The sequence below is a fragment of the Egretta garzetta genome, unplaced genomic scaffold (assembly GCF_000687185.1).
Source record: "Egretta garzetta isolate BGI_Z169 unplaced genomic scaffold, ASM68718v1 scaffold268, whole genome shotgun sequence".
NCBI lineage: Eukaryota > Metazoa > Chordata > Aves > Pelecaniformes > Ardeidae > Egretta > Egretta garzetta.
Window position 1 is genome coordinate 1,500,791 of NW_009260600.1, and position 22,179 is coordinate 1,522,969.

The window sequence follows — 22,179 nt, forward strand, 5'->3', positions numbered from 1 at the left end:
GAGTGTATGACAGGTAGGTTGCATGATACCGTGCACGTCGTGTTTGCTTTGTGAAACACGGCACTGTTTGCTATACCAATCTCTGGGTGTTGTCAGGTGTCGATAACTGGTATCTCATAACTGTGTTCACTTGTATATGATGGGAGGTGTTGGAAATGGGAGCAAAAGCATCTTTCCTGAAGTATCTTTTATTCCTGTGAAACTTTACCAAAATAGCTTAGTATAACATGGCTGTTTTCCTAAAATAATGTCAGTAACTCAAAGGTCTAACTAACTCAAATGTTCATACTCAAGCGAGTAAATCATTGCAGCAGCTAATTCCCCTCATATAGGAAGAATGAAGCTGTATGCAATTCGTGCTGAAGACAATGATACCTACATAATTATACCCTGTAAATAATGTTTCCATATATAATTGTGCATGTTCTGGATATGCTGTGATGTGGCTTTTCCACCCAGAGCTGCAAGAAAAAGGGAAGATGAGAAGTGGTACCTCATCGGCAGCTCTGGCCAAAGGCATTTTGCTGTGAGGTGCTGCCGCGGGCTGAACTTTTCTGTGGCTTCTGTGAAACCTCCCTTTGAAGCTGCTCAGTGTCACCTTTTAGAGATGTACTGTACATCCTCTCCAGAAACAGCCTGTACTTGAATTAGCGGGGTTGTCTGTAACCTCTTTTTCGGCCATACACAGGGAGTATCTGGGTTGCCTTTAACATAAGTGCACAACAGGGGGGGAAGGAGGCTTTTGAAGCCACATCCCTTCCTCTCACACAACCTAAAGGAAAACCAGGATCCTGACATAGCAGAGAGATTGTTATTTCCCCTAAAAAATCCGGTTCACTTCAGGTATGTTTTGACTGTCTAATGCTCCTCCTAAATATACTGTGCATTGCAATATACTTGTGTGTGTATATATGCATTCTGTGTTTTAAATAAGAGATTGCATGACCTAAAACCTAACTCACAGGTTCATTGAGTATTACTGAAGGTGAAAGAAATCTGCATCCAATGAAAACTGAAAATGGAAACTGGAAAGGTAACAAAAAGAAAAAAGGCAAAGTACTATTACTGGTCTTTGATTACCATTTTGGCCAAGAAGCTGAGACTGACGTATTTAGACCTAGCAACAGAGATACCCTGAATAAATGAGAGCTATCTGCACATCTTGCACACCAAGCTATACTAAAAGAGCATGAAGGCTTTGGACCCAAGCTCTCAAAAGTTAGGAAATGCCAGAAAAAAATTACACAGCCAACCTTAATTTTTCGCCTTTGTACAGACATGTTGTAATACAGTCGTTAGCTATCAGTTCCCTGGATATTTTTGCTCCAAAGAATTTCTGCTTTGATCTGCACAAAGAAGAAGAGTGCTCATTGTTCAAGAGCTGCTCCTCAGCAGTTTGTTTTAGCTTGCTTTAGTCTTCAGCCTTTGGCCAGGTTTACTGGCACTGAAATTAGGGGACAGTTGTCCAAGGCTCCCTCTGGAGTCAGTGAAGAGACATTAGCACTTCCTCAGGGAATTACAGTTCAGTGTAAAATCTGAGTTACTTTCTGGAACTGTTTCTTTCTCTCCTTTCTGTAGCAGGGACCCTAAGGTGAAGAAGTGCCTGTATCATATGCTTTAAGTGAGTATTTAAAGTTAGGTGAAATAAAGCTCGTCCATAAGCCTTTTTTAAAGCACCTTGTTCTGCTCAAAACAATGCTTAATTTCCCTATGTGATTTGCCACAATACATACTACTTCAGTGTCTGACTGCTTCACAAATTATAACTTTTTTCCAAGATCCTCTAAAATGAGGGGATAAGCCCAGAAAAATGCACTTCGTGAGCCCCTGTGAGGGGTCCAGTGTAGGTGACCCAGGACCTCGCAGCATGCTCTCTCCTGGAAGGAGAGGCAAAGTTTCCTTCCCCACATCAGCATTCAGTCAGCTGAACTACACAGCTGTCCTCTCCTTCCTTTGCCTTGTTCATCAGTCCAGCTTACAATTTCTATTCGTCCAGGTGCTCCTGCTCCAGGTCTTCCTTCTTCTTGGCCCCCTTCTCTTCCCCAGCTACCTCAGTCTGGGCTTCCATTCCCCTGAGCTCTATCAGGGGCCTGCTCTTGCTCAGCTACCTCAGTCTGGTGAAAGGGTCTCCCAGGAACAGCTCTTTACAGGATTCTCCTTAAGGAAGATATCTTGGCAGTGAGTAAGCATCTTGGCTCCTGTTTGAAGCTGTGTCTGAAAGGCAGCACATCCAGCAGCGCGTAGGTCAGCTCCAGCACCGTGGTGAGACTCTGGTTCAGACAAATTACCTTCCACTTGCAGTAGTTTTTCTTGTAGTATCTTGGCTTTGCTTGTAGGTTTCTCATCCAAAGAAAAGCCTGACCTCATTAAAATATTGGCCCTATGGGCTTTGTGTCATGCCATGAGTGCATTACTTACGCTTACCACAGGGAAAAAAGCATGCCAGCCTTCAAAGTTCAGAGGTAGAAGCAAACACGCCTGCCAACTTTCCTACATTTCAGGTTTTCCATATCAACATGTTGACTCAAGTCTGAATGTTTTGAAAATTCAGAGGCCAGAAAGTCTGGAGTCCACTTCTGAATTTTAATTTAATCCCACTGCTCTTGGAATCAAACACACAGATTTCCATCTGATTAGACTGTGTTTGGACATAGCCCCAATAAACACTGGTTATTTTATTTCAGCTAGGAATGATTTGGATCGCTCACCCTAAGAATGTAACACTGAAGTCATAAGCTTAGTTAAACAGAATTCGAGAGGTAGAGTTAACATTTATAATTGCTAAAATTAAAAAAAAAATAAATCACAAAGAGCGACTTTGTATTAGCTTATTATGTTTTTCATGCTCACAACCTGCTTTTCTGGCCAGAAGAAGAGAAGCAGCAGATGTAGAGGCAATGCGCTTGGGGGCATTTCCAAAAACAGTCCTCAGTCATTGCCTTTTAAAGCCCAAATCATCTAACATACAGTACACTTTGTTTCTGTGTCCTACTGGTCTAGCATCAGTTCATTTATAGCTATGTCATTATAGCATTGCTGTACTGAGATTTTGAAAGGTCCTGATGACCTTACACACATCTCATCAGAGCTGCTTTTGAGCGTGCAGCTCAAAACCACAGCCTTACCAAGTCAGGAATTTGGCAACTGCAGAGGCAGATGCATCTTTCATACTTTCACTCGGCTTCTCCCCTACTGCTGGTAAAACAGACCCTGGTGTTTTCACTCGTTAACTCTATGATATGACTTATAAAATGACCTTGTTTGAGGCTTCTGCCATGAGTTTTGCTGGCTTCCCCCATGAATGAATCAGGCACACAAATCATATATAAGCCCCCTGTCAAATAGCCATGTGAAAGCTCTCCCTGTTTAGGACCATCTTTTCTGGATGTCCTCTACTAGAAAACATTTATGTCTTATGTTTTCTCCTTCCATTTTTGAGTTAATTTTGGTGGAACAAATACTCTCAGAGCAACGGGGATGTGCAGGCTGGTTTTGAACTCAAAAATCATGGCCTGTCTAGTCCTGTGGAGACATGCTAGAGCATTTCTACCAAAGGTATGAAATTTGTTGACTCAAGCACTCAAAAGAAAAAGAATCAATCCAAGAGTCATTTGAACTCAAGCAGATATTAGGTGGAGTTTAAACCTTTGCAAAGATCCTTTCCTGAGAGAGGGCATTGGCTGAAGGCTCATGCCCTTGAGTAGTTCTTTATAGTGGTAGGACAGGATAGCTTCTTTATTGAAGGTGGAACTAAGAAGACCAGTCAGTCCTTCTGTCTTTAACGAAATGGTTCATGATGGAGAAGAGAGGATTGCGAAATCAGGGATGTATGTGCAGAAACACAGCTTGGGTAGATACTTCCAAGAAACGTCAGTCACAGGTGGGAATTCCCAGCTAATAGGTTATCCCAGATAGCTGATCCTCTGGTTCCTGATCAGGCTAGTTTGAGCTGTGCTATGGCTCACCTGGCCCAGTCTTTCTCCGGTATTGCTCTGTTAGCAGGCAGGACAAGCTGCAGCCGCTGTATCTCCGTGTTACACTATGGTCATGCAGCATCTCCCTCCTAAATAATAGCGGGACGCTCCATGTATCCCATATGCACCTGAGTGGTGACTGTCATATCGAAATACAAGGTTTCATAATATCCAAAACATTCATGAGTCCCACACTGCAATAAGGGTGTCATGAAGAGTTATTTCTCGACATGCCAGCAAGACCAGGGCAGTTCGCCCGTCTTTGCTCTCCCATCTGGAAACAGCTCCTCATCTGCCCTAAATGCACATGGCAAAGGAAGAAGAACACCATCATTTTGCCCCTCTGAAGCCTGCCCAGCAGCAAACCACAGTCACGCACCCCACTGTAATTTGGGTGCTTCTGTCAGCCATGGGCAATGCCTGGCTGTGGCCCTCGCAGGCAGGGAAAGGACAAGCAGCAGCTGCCTAAATCAACCCTAAGAATCCCCACTTCTTGGGGGGGACCTCATTCAGGGACTAAATAACATAAAAAATACTGTTAAAACCACTATTAAATATTTTTAGTCTCACCGAGGCTTGGAAAAGTGGAGCACACTCCTAACTGCAATGTGTCCTTGTAGTTCATAAAAACCCTGTGGATGGGAAATGCTCTTTTACACTGTGTAAACTAGGCTGAGCTGCTTTTTATGCTGCAGTTAACTTCTATTTGGTGCGTGTTTTATTCCTCTTCTAGATGGCGCCAGTGTCTCATCACTGAGACGACTCCTTTCTCTCCATGGATCTTATTTTCACAATTTTATTTCAATGACTGTGTAAACCACTGAAATAGGTATAGACCCACTTTGCATTCCTTTCTGCTAACTTTTGCAAACTGCTATTGTTTTTCACACAGTCTTGACTTTATGGCACGGGATGCTTTCTACAGCTGTTCCTTCTTTTGGTATTTCTTTTACATCTGTTTTATGCTTTATTATTATTACACAGAACATACATGCCAGTTTACATGAAATATGAAAGACGAATAATGATGCTATTCTAGTTTTTCTGTACTCCTGGACCTTCAGGACAGCTGCCCTGTAGTAGCGGACACTCTCTAAGAGCAGAATGGAGCCTGTGTCTACTGAGGCATCCCAGGTCATGTGTAAGGAAGAAATCAGGGACGTTGCTTGGTTAACTTCCCTGCAAAAAAGGTTTTGTGGTGCCCTTTCACATGTAGTTGATGCAGTCCAGTTTGTCTTCTAATATGCCACTGTAGTTTTTAAATTCTACCGCCTAACGTCAGTTGGTTCCTCCTGCAGGACGGATGTCTTTGGTTATGAAGAAATGAGTTTTCCCACGCTCCAGCTGTTTAAAAAGGAGCTAATGGCTGTTACTTTCAGATGCATCATGCAAAGACCCAAGAAGGAGCTGTTAGCTGAAACAAGTTATTTTTTAATAACATTTTTTTTGTTACAAGGGTGATGTTGCTTTGTAAAGTCTGGACTGACTTTTCTATTAGTCTACCTATCCTGGCTAACAGATTTTTTTATTATATTGCTCTGCTAGACAAAATCCATATCTGTCACAAGGTTTTCTACAGCATGTGTCATTCAAAAACCCAAGTGCCCTCAGTACAAACCGGGATTTTTCTGGCCTTCCAAGTGGGAGTGCTGAAAGAAGAAGGAGGATTTTGCAGCATACCTGAAGGTTAATCACAGTTTGTATCACTGTGATTTCCTTCAGGATCTTATTTCCCATCGGCTGTCTTGAACTGAAAACATCTGTCTGTGACTCACTGTTTTGATGCTGAGATTTGTTTCAGCAGCAAGCAGCTGCCTGGGTGGCACAAGGAGGAGGTAACATTGCTGCAGCGGTGTTAGTGCCCTGGACCTGAGGCTTTTCTACCCAGTTTCTAGGATGGGTGTTGCTCTACAGCTTCAATACCTCAGTCCCACAGCCTTGGTCATGCTGAGGGCCTGCTATTTGCAGCCCTGCAGCCTGCCTTTTACTCAGAGCTGTGCAATCCCTCACCAAAGCAGTTGTGGCAGCATATTTCAAAGCTTCTACAGCAGTGGTTTTCCCTTGTTGGCCTCATGCTCTTGTCATTTTTCATGCTCTTTTCATGGCCTTGTACCTGCAAACCCAGATATTGTTATGATGGATTTTCACAAGAAACAGCTACTACTGGCATGAGACCAACACCTTATTTCCCCTCCTTCATACCTCTCATTTTGTAGATTTTTAGTTTACATTAGAGAAAACTAAAATATAGTTTGTAATAAAGTAGATAGAAGTCATTTAAATCCTCCACAAGTATTGTCTGATAATATACATGCACAGAAACTTAACAACCAGTAAATGTGCAATGCTTGCACCCGATGGGCGTATTTGCATTGGCACTAAGAGCATCATGAATGGGAACAAGGGGTAGGGTGTTCAAGTGAGTCCCAGCTAAGTATGTGTACCTGTTTTGAAATAACCCAGTCATCATCACTGCCACCTGCCGCGCTAGGTAGGAGACCCAGAGGAGGATGCCCATCTGGGTCCCCATCACTGCTCTTCCCGGACAGTCACTCGGAGACTTTTTACTTTTTTGCTTCCCCCCTCTCTTTCCTGTGTTTTTTGTTTGGTTCTTTCTTTCTTCCTAGAGCAACTTTCAGCATTAGAGACGATGTAAACCATCAGCTACAGACCCTGCAAATAAAACTGCATGAGCACCTCTCTGGATGTGGGGAAAAACTCAGTCTTCTGCCACCCTGCAGTGACGCTGTGGTGTCCCTAAAATCATGCTTCAATCGCATGATGTAACAAGAGTCCCTGGCCTCCCTTTTGACATATATTACATATAGAGAGAATACATGTGTATATAAAAGGAAGTTTTGAGTTCAGACTGAAAACGGCTTCACTGAGGGATTTTAATCCTGAAGCCATTTCAGTAAACAAAAGGTACTGGTTTAATCCAGATTAAAGTGTCATAGGAACCACTCTACAGGTATCAACTTGCTTTCTTCCTTTAACAGAAACTGGCAGGGACTTTAGCAAACTGTACATAAAAATGGAGATGAAAGAATGCTCACACCCACAGCTCACCCAGAATTCAATACATTACTGGAAAGGTTAAAAAACCCTTAATAAAATAGTAAATTGCAAAATTATATGACAAATAGGCATCCAAAGAACTCATTAAGAGTGCAAGAACCAGCATGCCTGAAATTCTGCTCTCCCTAGTCACACAATACCAATTCACTTTGCAAGCAGACTGACACCTCTTGGACAAGTAATTCCAAGTCAGTTTTTAGGTATTTTTAGTATTTCTATAAAACGATCGCTCCTTTTTCCAAACACACAAGGGAGAATTCTGACCTTTTAAAAGATAAACTGAAGCTTCACAATGAACAGGTCTGTCTAATAGAGTGGCTTTGCCATCCTGTGGCTTGCATCACATGAAATCTGTTAAGAAAAGCAATGAAAGCCAGCTACAAGAAGGGGGAGGTTTGTGGCTAACAAATTGTCCAATTTTATGCCAGGTATTTAAGCTTGTGGGCACTGTGGCTGCACATGCAGGCATTCTGGCTGTATTTGCACTGGTACCACACTGCCAGCAGTACCCTGGACCAAACCCTGCTCCATCCCTGCTGTCCCAGCGCTGCCACACACCGGGATGGCTGAGCTCCCCACTGCTGCTGGCAAGGATGGGCTTTCCTGGGTGGGACACAGCTGGCCTTGCTCAGACCTCACACCACCCTAGCGGGGCATGTCCTGCCTCAGTGCTGCTTCGGTGCCAAGGGACTCAAATTTACCTCCCAACAAGTATGTGCCTGAAGAGACTTTTATGGTTGAGTAGCTGCTGTTCACAGCCACAGCCTGCCCTGGCTTGAATGTGTGTCGTCACCCTCCCCACATCTTGGCAGGGGCAGCCGAGATAGATAGACAGGCTTTTGGGGCACACAGTATTGCAGCACACGGTCAGATTTAGAGGACACATGAAGATAGAAAACCCAAACAAGAGCAATCTTAACGAGAAACCCTAGTTTTGTCCTGGTGATTTCCCCTGGAGTGGGGCTGTACGGTTGTCTGTCTTCTCCTACATGTCTCACCTGGGCATGTGGGGAAGCGTGCATCAATCTTTGGGGACCCTTGTCATGCCATGGGCCAGGGGCACAGTGAGGTCTGTGGGGCCATAGGGGCAGGCTACCCTCCTGCACTTGCTGTCTGAGGATGTCAGACTGCTCTCAGAGGCTTGTGTGGCTTCTGTAGGGCTTTCTCAGGAGAATGCCTGTGAGAGCCATGGCTTTGCTCGCCGTGTCTGTGAGTAAGGAGAGCAGAGGTGTTCAGCCCAGCAATGGAAGCAGAAATAAAACTTGTGTTGCTTGACTACGTGTGCCTTGCATCCTGACTCATTGCATTACAGCTCCCAAATCCCACACCGCTCCTTCCTCACACCCAAGTATAAATCCCCTAGGACAGTAGTTTCCCCTCTCCCATAGCCTAGGTGAGTGGTCTGTAGAGTCTGTGGGTGCTCTCAAGTTGTGCTGCTTTTGTCTGAGGCTCGTAAGCTCCGTCGGTGGAAGAAGGCATTCAGGCCTTTACTCCATGCCAGAAGTAGTCCTCGGTGTGCCGGTGATTTGGCTGTGAAGTCCGCGTTACCTCATAGCCAACTGCTCTTGTTCTCTCTTCTTCTGTGACAGGAGGAAGCCACCACAGTAAAAATAATGATCTTATACGCTGAGGCACAATCTGAGCTAATAGGGATGGAGTGAGCCCTTCCCAGCACTTCCAAAGTAAGTTAGGGATTAGAATTTTGCTGGGAAGCTGAACCTACTTTTTCTCAATGGTGTTAGTAGATGCTGGACAAGAAGCACACTTGACTTTCAGATATAGCATGGACAGCTTGGACTAAATGTACTTTCAAACATTGACATTATAAAGTTCTTCAGAAACTGCATAATAGTAACAACCCACTCTTAAAACCAAGAAAGAAGAAATATAAAATGACAAGTGGAAAGGTAAGGAAGGTTTGTATTCTTCAAGTCAACATCTTTGCAGAGAAAAACCAAAACAGGAAAATGAGAGTTCTCAGGACCTGAGTAGTCCAATATTGTTTTAGTCTGTCTGTTCAATTCATCAGAATTAACTGCAGATATAAATAATTTTCTTTTTCATTTCTGGTTCCTGTAGATGGTGTTGAAGTACTTTTTAATGCAGTCTTTGCATATGTTTATTTTGCTGGTTCATAAAACTGCAGATACACTAAAATGCATCTGAAATCATAACCCTGCTTCCAGTTCTTTGCTCAAATCAGCATGGAGACTTGTTTTCAGATTTTTTTCCTGTCTACATGAAGATATTACTGAACTGGAGACCTGAAATGCAAGGAGCACTGTATTAAGGAGTCCACTGTCCATATTTTTGGCCCTTTAAAACTGAGCTGGCACAATGTAGTTTCTTTGGATCACTCCAGATCTGCTGAGCTATTCGGTTCATGGGGCTACAGCACTCCTGGGCTCCTTTCTGACGTTAGTAGAAAGTACTGTCTTGAAGACTCTTGTCCCTTCTGACAGACAGGGCCTTGTTACCTCTCAGATCATCCTTGACATATAATTTCTCACCCACAATAAAACCAGCAAAGCTCATCGCTCTTCATTAGCACCTGGCAAGGAGAGAGAGCAAGCACGTAATGAACCTTTATGACATTGTCCTCAAGTCTCGCTGTGACGGCTTGGGAGCCGATGTGCTGGATGCAAGACAACAATTACTTGCAATAGAATGGTACTGGAGGGACTATTTAAGGTGCCATGTAATTTCCCATAGTTAATAACCAGAAACACATACATTTAAAAAGAAAATACTTAATTTGAGAATCAGTGTCCCTTTGACTTAACTAAGACTTCTGTATTTTGCAATCTTCATCTCCCTGGACACTTCAGGTAGGCAGTGCTGTTACCAATACACCAGAGTATGGGAAGGAAACACTCTAAGTGAAAACTGTTCTAGATGCTTACATAAACAGATATATGTTAGCTATTTCTTGATATTTTCCAGACTCGTTTTCTATACCTTTATGAAGATGGATGCTTAGTAGAAGTTCCTTCCACCAGTAGATTGGAAAGGCAAGCTCTACAAAGTGCTTCAAACATTATTTTCTTCTGGCATATGATCATAATAAGACAACAGCCCAAACTTATTTCAAAATTAATAACTTTACCTTTTATTCACTTTCATGATTTTCTCACTAGTGAGGCTGTGATGTTCATGTGTACCAGAAATGAATGCATATTGATTCACTTCAAAGAACCTCTGTTACTGCACAGGTAAGTACTTTTACCTTAAAAAGGAAACCTTTCCTATTCGGCCATGCATACAGGCATCTGTAGAATTTTAGCTTTCTGATTGCTTAGATCAAAGTCATTAAGCCATTTCCTGAAGGCTTGTTGTTGCTTTTGCTAATAAGTTGCTAAGGACAACCAGTCTTCAAACAAAAAACATTCATGTGGATTTCAGTAGATAAAGATTTGGTTTAGCATAGGTAGCGCAGCTCCTCACGGTCAGATGCACTCTAAAATAACTCAGGCTGGTCCTTCAGCTTCTTTTTGAGTTTTACAATAATTTATGTAAGAAAGCCATTTGCACCTTGTAAACTTGGGTTTGTGCACATACCCTGATTAGTGAAATATCACTCCATCACCTGACAGAGGTGCAGTCACAAAGGCAAGACACAGAAGAGTCAGTTCAAGCCTTGCTCTGAACTCAGAATGAAGGTTATATAAATAAAATACCTGGTCTTTCAGACTGGAGAGCCAAAGATGGGTAGGTTGTAAGACTAGCTATTGCTTTCCTTTGTGCAATTTTTGCTAGTACTTCTGGGATACTTTACTCATCCCAGCTCCATAGGTTAGCTTGGCTCAAGCAAATTATTCTTTAACTAGACTCTGAGCAACACCCTATGCCAACAGATAAGTGTCTGTGCTTCACCAGAAACAAAGTATAAACATGCACCCTTTATATCAGCTGGAATATTATCTGGTGATATTCTGACATTGTTGTTTTCTCCACTGCAGTGGAATCAAACAAGGTCGTAGCTAGGTGATCTCTGCACGTTCATTCCACTGAGGGTAAAAGGGAATAGGGACTCACCGGCTAATTCATTCTTCACCATTGATTTGAGGTACAATTTAGTAATGTCGCCCACAAAAGCAACCCCTTCAGCAGAGTCTTTATTCTTCTCGACATCTCCACAAGTTTTTCTCACTTTTGCCTTTAATGGGAAACATTTCAACCCCTGTTACTGCTGAATCAGTATGCATGCCCTGCCAAAGTGGCAGTAGTTTTGTAAAATCTCTTTGTAATCTATTCCTTGGGCAAGACACTTGTACTAAAAATAGGAATGCTCCATTGCTTACAATTAGTGTTGGTGTCTTTGCTCAGTAGGCAATTGTTAGTATATTTTTCAATATCTTTCCCCTACTTCAGAAGCCACCCACCCTGTCGTGGTTTAACCCCAGCTGGCAACTAAGCTGCACTCAGCCGCTCGCTCACTCCCCCTGGTGGGATGGGGGAGAGAATCAGAAGAGTAAAAGAGAAAAATCGTGGGTTGAGATAAAGACAGTTTAACAGGGAAAGCAGAAGCCATGTAAAGCAAAGCAAGGAATTCATTCACTACTTCCCATCAGCAGACAGGTGTTCAGCCATCTCCAGGAAAGCAGGGCTCCATCACACGTAGCGGTTACTTGGGAAGACAAACGCCATCACTCTGAACATCCCCCCCTTCCTTCTTCTTCCCTCAGCTTTATATGCTGAGCATGACGTCATATAGTATGGAATATCCCTTTGATCAGTTGGGGTCAGCTGTCCTAGCTGTGCCGCCTCCCAGCGTCTTGTGCACCCCCAAACTACTCACTGGTGGGGTAGGGTGAGAAGCAGAAAAGGCCTTGACTCTGTGTAAGCACTGCTCAGCAGTAACGAAAACATCCCTGTGTTATCAACACTGTTTTCAGCACAAATCCAAAACATAGCCCCATACTAGCTACTATGAAGAAAATTAAATCTATCCCAGCCCAAACCAGCACATGCCCTCAATTATTTTTGTGGCCAAGGAGCCTTTCCCTCAATTCAGATCTGCCTGCTTTTTCATAAACTCTTTTTTTTTTTTTTTTTAAACTCAGAAATCTGCTGTTTACCAACCAGAGCGTGCTTCAACTCTTGTCCTGAATCTTTGAGTTGCCAGAAAAGATGAGTCTATTATAAAAGGTTTTAGTCATTCCTATTCTTCAGCTCATTTCCTGGATCTATTGCAATTCCCATGGCTACAGCTGTACTAGTAATAAGTGCGCTGAACCACTCTCTCTCATTGAACTGAATAGCCCAGGTCCATATTGCAAATCTTTGACCCCTTCAATCTTTCTGACCCTCTGTCTTTTCCAGATAACCTATTGCAATAACCCTGGCAACTTCCAAATCATGCATGGAAAGAGCACAGGTTGGCACTCCCAGTACCAGATTGTTTTAGTCATTTAACACTGTAGACCATCTGGGAACATTTCTGGTGTCTGAGAACACCTCTGGGCATGTGTTATTTCACTGTTATGATTGTAGCCTGTATTTCTTAAAATAGTTGTTTCATAGACTCTTGCTCTTCCCAGGGATCTCTATTTGTCAGATTTCCCAATGGGTATTTTTCCAGGAAATAACCTCTAAGGTTTACAGTTTTTTTCTACTGCACATTCTACTAGTGTTTACTGCTCATCTCAACTCTTAAATACACAGAGCCAGTAGTAATTGCTGTCAGAACCTCCTAATCCTTGTATTTGAGAAGATCCCAGGGATGGCTTTCCCAGGGCACAGTATGTTGATGACCCTGTTGCCAGTCTTCCCCTGACTCAGAAGCTGAGGATATTTCTTTGCTCACTGGATTCCCCCAGTGTACCAAGACCTGTCCAGCTTCCATGCACCCCCACAGCCAGCCAGGAGCCAACACCAAAGTCCAATGCATGGTGGTAGAGCCAACATGAGGGGATGGTTTTCTTACCTCTTCAATGACTCTGTCTTTGCTTCTGTCCCCACAGGGCATCACGTTTTGTTGAGACCTCCTTTTTCCTGCTGTACAGCAGATACCCTAGAATCACAGAATCATAGAATCATTTAGGTTGGAAAGACCTTTGAGGTCATCAAGTCCAACCGTTAACCTAACACTGCCATCCCACCACTAAACCATGGCCCTAAGCACCTCATCTGCCCGTCTTTTAAATACTTCCAGGGATGGGGACTCAACCACCTCCCTGGGCAGCCCGTTCCAATGCTTAACAACCCTTTCGGTGAAAAATTTTGTCCTAATGTCCAATCTAAACCTCCCCTGGTGCAACTTCAGGCCATTTCCCCCTCATCCTATTGCTTTTTACTTGGGAGGAGACCAACCCCCACCTGGCTACAACCTCCTTTCAGGCAGTTGTAGAGCATGATAAGGTGTCCCCTCAGCCTCCTCTTCTCCAGGCTAAACAACCCCAGTTCCCTCAGCCACTCGAGACCCCTCACCAGCTTTGTTGCTCTCCTCTGGACATATTCCAGCAACGCAATGTCTTTCCTGTAGTGAGGGGCCCAAAACTGAACACAGCATTCGAAGTGTGGCCTCACCAGTGCCCAGTACAGGGGCATGATCACTTCCCTGCTCCTGCTGGCCACACTATTCCTGATACACGCCAGGATGCCATTGGTTTTCTTGGCCACCTGGGCACACTGCTGGCTCATATTCAGCTGGCTGTCAAACAGTAAATCCTTCCCTGGTGGTCTCTGCCTAGCTGCTGTTTTCTTGCTTCTGTCTATCTGTTGCAGACTTTCTTTGATATGCTTCCCATAACTGGATGAAATCTGTTAACAAAACCATTCTTTTGTTTCTTGATTTAAGAGGTCACCAGCAACAATTACATGCCTTGGGTTTTGTCCTCCTGGGGGCTGAATTTTACCCGTGCAGCAATCGGATGCTCAAACCCAAGACAACCTTCAAAGGACCCAACTCTTCCTCCTTATGAATTAAACTGGGCACCAAAGGCCTCATCCTCTCCCAGGACTATTTTGAATGATAGTATCCAAGGTTTTGCCCAGCCCAGCTCTATCAGCCTAGACCCTGGAGAAGAAACAAGCATTAGAAATCTCAATATTCCTACATAGCTGTGTTAGAAGCAGTCCACCTCTTTCTATTGCTGTCTGCATTTTGTTAATACTTTTCCAAACATGAGTACTTATCATTGTGTGAAAAAACCATAATTCCTCCAAGAGAATTCCTCATCTCTATCAGTTCAGGTCTTCGTGTTGATCTGTGTGCTTTGCTGTTCAGCCTGTCTGTATGTATTGATTAGTGATGCCACTGGAAGAGATCTCTGCCTACCTCCTACGCCCTTCTAGTTACAGTCTGACAAGCACCAAACATCTCTGAATTAATCATCTTGTGCCATTAAAAAAAAAATCCACACTTTTCTCTATAAAAACAGATTCCCCTGCATCACACATATAACCTTCAGGTTAAAATTAATCCCCCGGTCTTTAAGTTAAGGAGTTAAGTCCTTTATTAAGTCCTTAAATAAATCCTTCAGAAGTAAATACTGAAATATTTCTACCTTAAGGTGTAAACCACAAGAAGTTGAATCTTTTTCCAGGGGTGCCCTGTTATTGTTGCATTTCACTTCCTAACCAGAAGGAAGTAAGTGCCTTGCCTCCCTTCCCTGCCCCAAGCCATGTATCTCAGAATTAGGCTGCTTGCGTAAGGTTAACCCTTTGGAGGTAGAGATACCTGCCGTAGGGAGAAAAAAGCTGTAGCAGTGGTCAGTTTGATCATCACCCAGATAAACAGCTGAGCTCATAGTGCTCAAAATGTGTCTAAATTAGCTTCTCAGAAATACTGGAGAGGTGTTGGTACTTGTGACCTGTGTTCGGTAGGAAGCTGAGCATCAGGATCTCTCTGGCTGTTCTGTCCAAAATGGTCCTGGCACCTTGTACAAGACTAGAAGGAGGCAGAGATCCCAATAATTGCCTGAGAAAATGGTATAAAGGGGAAGCATAAAAATTCCTTGGGAACAGAGGATAGTTCTCAAGTAAAGGGAGCACACACCAGACAGATGAACTTCATTTGAACCATAAGGTAATCATGCTGTTGGCTCTTAACTTAAGGTCATAGATTAGTATTTAAACAGAAATGTATATGGTTTGAGATGTAGCACCCAGCAGATGAAGTAATTGAAACTCTGTGTTACTGAGTAAAGGGCAGGACAGAATATTGCAATATTCAAATAGGAAAATATGGAAGAACAGCTGAAGTCTGGAAAATGGGACAGAAAGACTAGAGGGGAAAATTTCAATAGGTATAAAAGGTATATTAGAAACCTGATGGGACTCATGATGATACAGGACACAAAGTATTCTTGAAAGATGAGGAGACCTGCGCTGATGGAGGAACTCTGCTCTACATTACAGAAAACTTTAATTATGTTAACTAATTGTTCACAAAGGAACATGGAATCTTTGTGGATTGAAATCCAGGTTTATGAAGGAAAAGTATAGTTTTAACATGTACTATTATATGATCATATTATGGGTGTGATTATACCCATATATATACCCATTATTTTGTGGTATATTATTTTTATTACATAATATTACATTATAAAATCATGGAACAGTTGTGGCTGGGGGGGGCCCCTGGGTCTCGAGTCAGGGTCAGCTGGAATAGGGTGCCCAGGATTTCATGAAGAAACAATATTAGCATATAGTGACTGTTACCATGGAAGACCCATTCTGTAGTCGTGACCATGATGTACTGGGATTTACAACTTTTTCAGGTTCGAAAGAAGTAAGAAAACGCAAAGAAACAAGTAAAACCTCCTTACAGCTGTTAAATTTTACAAATGGGAACTATATAAAAGTGAGGATGTTTATTAAAAAGGTGTTTACAAAGGCATTGGATCTCTCCACACAACTTCAGGACCAGTTAAGAGTACCATAGTGGAGCAAGAAAACAAATACTTTCTGCTAATCAAAAAAGATTTGAGAAAGCCCAGAAGGAAGGCAGCATAGATAAATATAATTGAAAGGAATGTTATTAAAACCAAAAAGGCTTCCTTTGAACAGCTGAAGTTGTGCCCAAATAGGGTGAGCGGAAATATCTGTAAGCTGCAAGTGCAAAAATGTAGCAAGGCAGGCCAAAAAAAAAAACCCCTCCAAAAATCCCCACCAAAATCCAAATAATCCAGGAAATTATGTACTGAAAACTATTAATAAATCCTAAAACCACATCAAGAGCAGGAAGCGTTCAGGGGCTGGTGTAACTCAGTGATCAGAGTGTGAAAGACGCAGAGAAGAAAAAACCACAATTTTTGGATCTGTCCACTGCGGAAGAGCCTGGATAGCCCTTCTTGCAGAGGATTTATCAGTAGACATGTCTCAATTTTAACTAAAAATGTCTTGTAACAAGCAGACAGTATTAACATTAATGAGTCCAGGACAACATGAAGATCAGGCCTAGTCAACATGGGTTTATGAAAGGCAGATCCTGCTTGACTAACTGATCTCCTTCTATGACAAGGTGACCCGCTTAGTGGATGAGGGAAAGGCTGTGGATGTAGTGTACCTGGACTTCAGTAAAGCCTTTGACACTATTTCCCACAGCATTCTGCCTGAGAAACTGGCTGCCCATGGCCTGGACAGGCATACTCTTTTCTGGGTAAAAAACAGGCTGGATGGCTGGGCCCAAAGGGTGGTGGTGAATGGAGTTAAATCCTATTGGAGACTGGTCACAAGCAGTGTTCCCCAGGACTCAGAGGTGGGGCCAGTTCTATTTAACATCTTAATCAATAACTTGGATAAGGGGATTGAGTGCACACTCACCAAGTTTGCAGATGGCACTAAGCTGAGTGGGTGTGTTGGATCAATGGGCAGAGGCCAATTGTATGAGGTTCAACAAGGCCAAGTGTTGCGTCCTGCACTTGGGTCACAACAACCCCATGCAACGCTACAGGCTTGGGGATGAGTGGCTGGAAAGCTGCCCAGCAGAAAAGGACCTGAGGGTGCTGATTGAAAGCAATATGAATATGAGCCAGCAGTGTGCCCAGGTGGCCAAGAAAACCAATGGCATCCTGGCTTGTATCAGGAATAGTGTGGCCAGCAGGAGTAGGGAAGTGATCGTGCCCCTGTACTGGGCACTGGTGAGGCCACACCTCGAATACTGTGTTCAGTTTTGGGCCCCTCACTACAAAAAGGACATTGAGGCACTGGAACATGTCCAGAGAAGGGCAATTAAGCTGGTGAAGGGTCTGGAGCACAGGTCTGTTGAGGAGCAGCTGAGAGAACTGGGGTTGTTTAGCCTGGAGAAGAGGAGCCTGAGGAAGCTGTAGTGAGGTGGGTGTTGGTCTCTTCTCCCAAGTAACAAGCGATAGGATGAGGGGAAATGGCCTGAAGTTGTACCAGGGGAGGTTTAGATTGGACATTAGGAAAAATTTTTTCACCGAAAGGGTTTTCAAGCATTGGAACGGGCTGCCCAGGGAAATTGTTGAGTCCCCATCCCTGGAGGTATTTAAAAGATGGGTGGACGAGGTGCTTAGGGACATGGTTTAGTAGTAGGCAGGTACGGTTGGACTTGCTGATCTTAAAGGTCTTTTCCAACAAAATGATTCTCGGATTCTATGATTTTATGTGTCCCCATAACTTTATGGGTTTTATCCAAAGTGCACCAAAGGAAGTCCAGGTAGAAATCACTGAATTCCTCACTGTAATGTATAATTTTGCACTTACAGCTGTCCTAATACCGAAGGAATGGAAGATAGTTAATGTGAAAAATGGAACCACTAATTCAGAAACCTGGCACGTGTACTAGGCAAATTACTAGAAATGTTATTGAAGAACCACTGAGAATTAGTGGATAGATACATAAACCAGACATAGTGAGGAAGAACTTCTCTGTAGCAAGGAAGATCTTTTACAACAGGAAATTGTGTCACACAAATGTATTGGAGTCGTCTGAATGAAAAATCATGTGAATAAAGGAGATCTGGATTCAGCATACCTGGTGATGATCAAAAGATACTAAAGAATCTAAATCTAAAGAGACCGCTAAAGCAATTGAGCAGCTATTGGATAGAAGGGAAGATCTTTGTGTGAATAATCAGGAGAGAGAGGGTAGAAGCAAATAATCAATTTTTAGAGCAAAAAGAGGTTGCTACCAGTGTGTTTCAGAGCAGACAAAACCCCCCATGTTACTATACTACTGTGTAAATCTATAATGCACTCGTGTTTTTAGCATTCTGGGCAGCATTGAGCTCCCCTGCTCAGTGGATACTCAATCGGATAAGAAAGCTGCATGTTGTCTTCCAAAAGCACCACTTTTTTTCTGTACAGGATCAAGTGGCCATCAACTGAAGTCAATGCGAGCCAGATTCAGAATAAACAAAATAATTGTTGCAAGGTGGGAGAATACTAAGGGGAAGTACCGTGTAAGTTTGTCTTGTTCTTACACTTCTCTATCAGCCCCTGTTGGAGATAAGATGCTGCCCTGTCCTTCTGAATCCATCAACCTTTTCTTCATATGTAGGAAGAAACTATTTTTTCCCGCTCTTTTTTCAATAAAACAAGTAAGGAGCACCAAAGAAACCTAGGTTCAAAAAAGACAAAAGGATATGATTTTCACGCAGGTAATTCTAATGTACATATGTACATATGTCTAATGTACACAATTCTCCAGCAAATATTCTCTGTGATACCTACTTCTGCAAAGGAACTCTTCTGTGCAAGATATTGTGGTTCCCAAAGGTTGACACAGGCAAAGTCACTGAAGGAAAACCCATCAAGGTTTATTAAATCTCCAGGCAGTTCTCCTGCAGCAAATCCTTAAGCAAGAATTGTTGACAGCTGAAAGACTGTGGAAGCATCACTGAATACTTGACTCTTTATTGAACTGCTCCGCAGGCATCCTTGATCGGTCCCTGTCAGAGGCAGGGTGCCCAGAAAAGTGAGCATTTCAACTGATTTTGTGTGGCCTTTCTGGGCATCTGATTTTGTCTTGCAGTGATGTGAAGAACATGTGTGTACATCTGTAGGTTTGATCTTCCAAAACCTGGCCTTCAAGATATAGCTTTGCTTTTTTTTTTTTTTTTTTTAAACCAGCCACTGACAGCAATATATTGGATACATCAACTCTTATATTTTCATCTGACACTAGAAAGAGCTTTTTCCCAGACACACACAAGTGACTGAGATGCAAGTCTAATTCTTATTGCATCGGCTATCATTCTGCATAGTTTAAATAACACTACCACTGTGCACTATCACAACGATCACTGCTTTCTAACTATGGTCTCTCATGTTGCTGGGTGAACATAAGCATGGCCTGATGGTCACCCAACAGTGTGTTGATATATACTGGCCAGCTCTTCATCACTAGTTCCATTTTTTTTTTTCATTCCATGAATAGTTGCATAAAGGGAAGCAAAATATTAATGTTTCTATGGCTATGTCCTTCAAACATTGTGTATTGTATCTCCAGAAACAGTCAAACATAATTTGGATGATGGTATCTTTATAGATGTGTATCCTAGCTGTGGCTAAGATTTCTTACACTGAAGCAAAGGAAGCTTTCATTTTAAAATACTGTGTTAGCTTTGCTACAATTTGCCGTATCAAACAGAAAAGAGCCCATTTGCAAACTCTTGACATAGTAAAATTGTGCTTTCAGCTTTTGGTTAATTTTAGCACTTTAGTCTCGCAATTCCAGTTCTAATGTTTCAGCAGCACAAGTGATGGATCTGTGCACTGGAGAGATGAAAAGTGAAAACCAAAACCCATCCCTAAAGTGAGAGCATGCATTTCCCACGGTCAATTTGCTTACTCTAGCAGATGTTTCAGGATTGCCTGTCAAAGGGAAGCGGAATTTTCTAGGGCTGTGTCTGGAGGATATTGTACATAATTCTGCTGACCCTACTGAAGTATTTAAGCTTTGCAGAGATGCAAGAAGAGGATGCTTAGACCTAGGAAGTTTGCTTGACAAAAGTTATATACTGATATGTAGAAACTACTCCATTACCTACAGAGGTTATAGTGACTATTTTTAATTATTAAAAAAGAAAGACAGACATAATACTATTGTTGCATAAGATCATTTGGGTTATTTTCTAGAATTGCCTTTGATTAGTGGTGAAATGAAAGGTTTAAATTACAATGTAATGTAATACATGTAATGCTAATGCTAATACAATGTAAGTGGTGATACAAATTTGCTAGAAGTAATTTAGTTGGCTCATAGGACTTACACTTACTATCCTACTGAATGCACTTAAGAGATGCCTAGGAAATTAAAGTGTGGAATAGAGCAAATGAAGTGCAAAAAACATATTAAAGGTGTTGTTCTATGGCGCTTTTCTCGGAGTGATGTTTTTTAGAGACTGCATCATTTAGTTCTATCAAGTCATGTCAAGGTCCAAAAGGTAAATAGTTGCCTTGATTTTAAAGCATATAAACTTTATTTTGTATCCTCTTTCATAGGCCTGTGACTTTCTGTAATAACTTTAGCGTCACAGAATAACCTGGCAAAGTTTGAGCACCTCGAACAGATGCAATGGGGCCTCAGTCCCACTCCTGTCCTGTTCATGGGTATGAGTGATTGTAGCAACTAAGAAAAATTACATTTCTCAGCACTGAGAAATTGCAAAAGATCATTTTGCTGGTCAGAGGCATTCTCCAGCTGACTAGAGATCATTTGGACTGCTAAGAGCCTTCCTCATCCCAGCATGATGCCACACACACCACAAGCGTGGGTCACAGGTTCCAGCAGGCCTGGGAAGGGACCTCTGGGTTTGCTGGATCTCTCCCCCCATCTGCTTGGCAAGTGGTGTTCACATCATAGGGAAATTGGTCTACTACATGAGAGATTCCTGTGGCAGCAATGCTTGTCTGATGCACATGAGGGTCTCATTGTGGGAAAACACGAGATTTGTGTGAAAAAAGCTGTGAGATTTCGTCTGAATTGGAAGTCTGCTAATGGCTGCTGTATGTTTTGCCTCACGTCTATCAGCCAGGCGAAGCGTTGTTAAAACCAGTCTAGCATGTGGAAAGCAAGAGTGGGGAGCAATGTTTTAGGCAAACACAACCTTAACCTGGGAATCCAGTATCAGCCTCATTGCTAGCAAAGCACAGCACAACGCCATGGAAAAGGAATAGCTACTGAAGATGTCACCAGGAGGCCAGACTACACAGACGCTTACCAGGGGAACCACATCATCTGCTTAGGGATATGGTTTTTATGGTGGCACAACACATGTTCAAAACCTGATGGAGCCATGCGGGCAGATGTTTTGGCCAGGGTCCCCACTTTGGAGTGGCTTCTGCTTTGTGGCCATGAAAAGGAGTTTGCTGAGCTTATTAGACCCCTGGGTAGAGAGGAGGGGACTTCCTTCCATTCACCAAATTCACTAATTGTATAAACTGTACTAACACTTAGTCTCCTCATGGCCTGGGAATTTGGCAAATTCCATGTCCTAAAATTAGCTATACCAAAGCTTAATTTGCCTGGCTCTGAAGAGTCAAGCAGAGCTAATTGTGGCATAGAAAGTGAGTCCTGCTGCAGCTAGTAGGGCTAGAAAAAGTACATTTTCATTGTGTCATACTTCTTAATGAGAAATAAAATACGAGCTGATGCAGGAGATCCTGGGCAAGAGAAAGCTTTATTAAGTATAAAAACTCCTCTACTTTTCCCCCAGTCTATTATGTGAAAAATGAGTCATTTTTTTGACAATAACGGATAAGAAAAGTTGTGGCTGAGGGACTGCGGGTACAAAGGGAGGCAGATGGACGGGTGTTGGAACATGCTGAACAAACAGCTTACTTCATTTTGTTTATTCTCTTCCAAAGCGCTCAGTCACTGAGTGCTGGGCTTGTTACACTGTCGTGGTTTAACCCCAGCCAGCAACTAAGCCCCACACAGCCGCTTGCTTACTCCCCACTGTGGGACAGGGGAGAGGATTGGAAGAGTAAAACTGAAAAAACTTGCCGGCTGAGATAAAGACAGTTTAATAATGGAAATAAATTAAAGTATAACAATAACAATAACAATAACAATAACAATAACAATAACAATAACAACAATAACAATAACAACAACAATAACAGTAATAATAATAATAATAATAATAATAATAATAATAATAATGGTAATAATAATACAAAGCAAATTATGCACGATGCAATTGCCCACCAC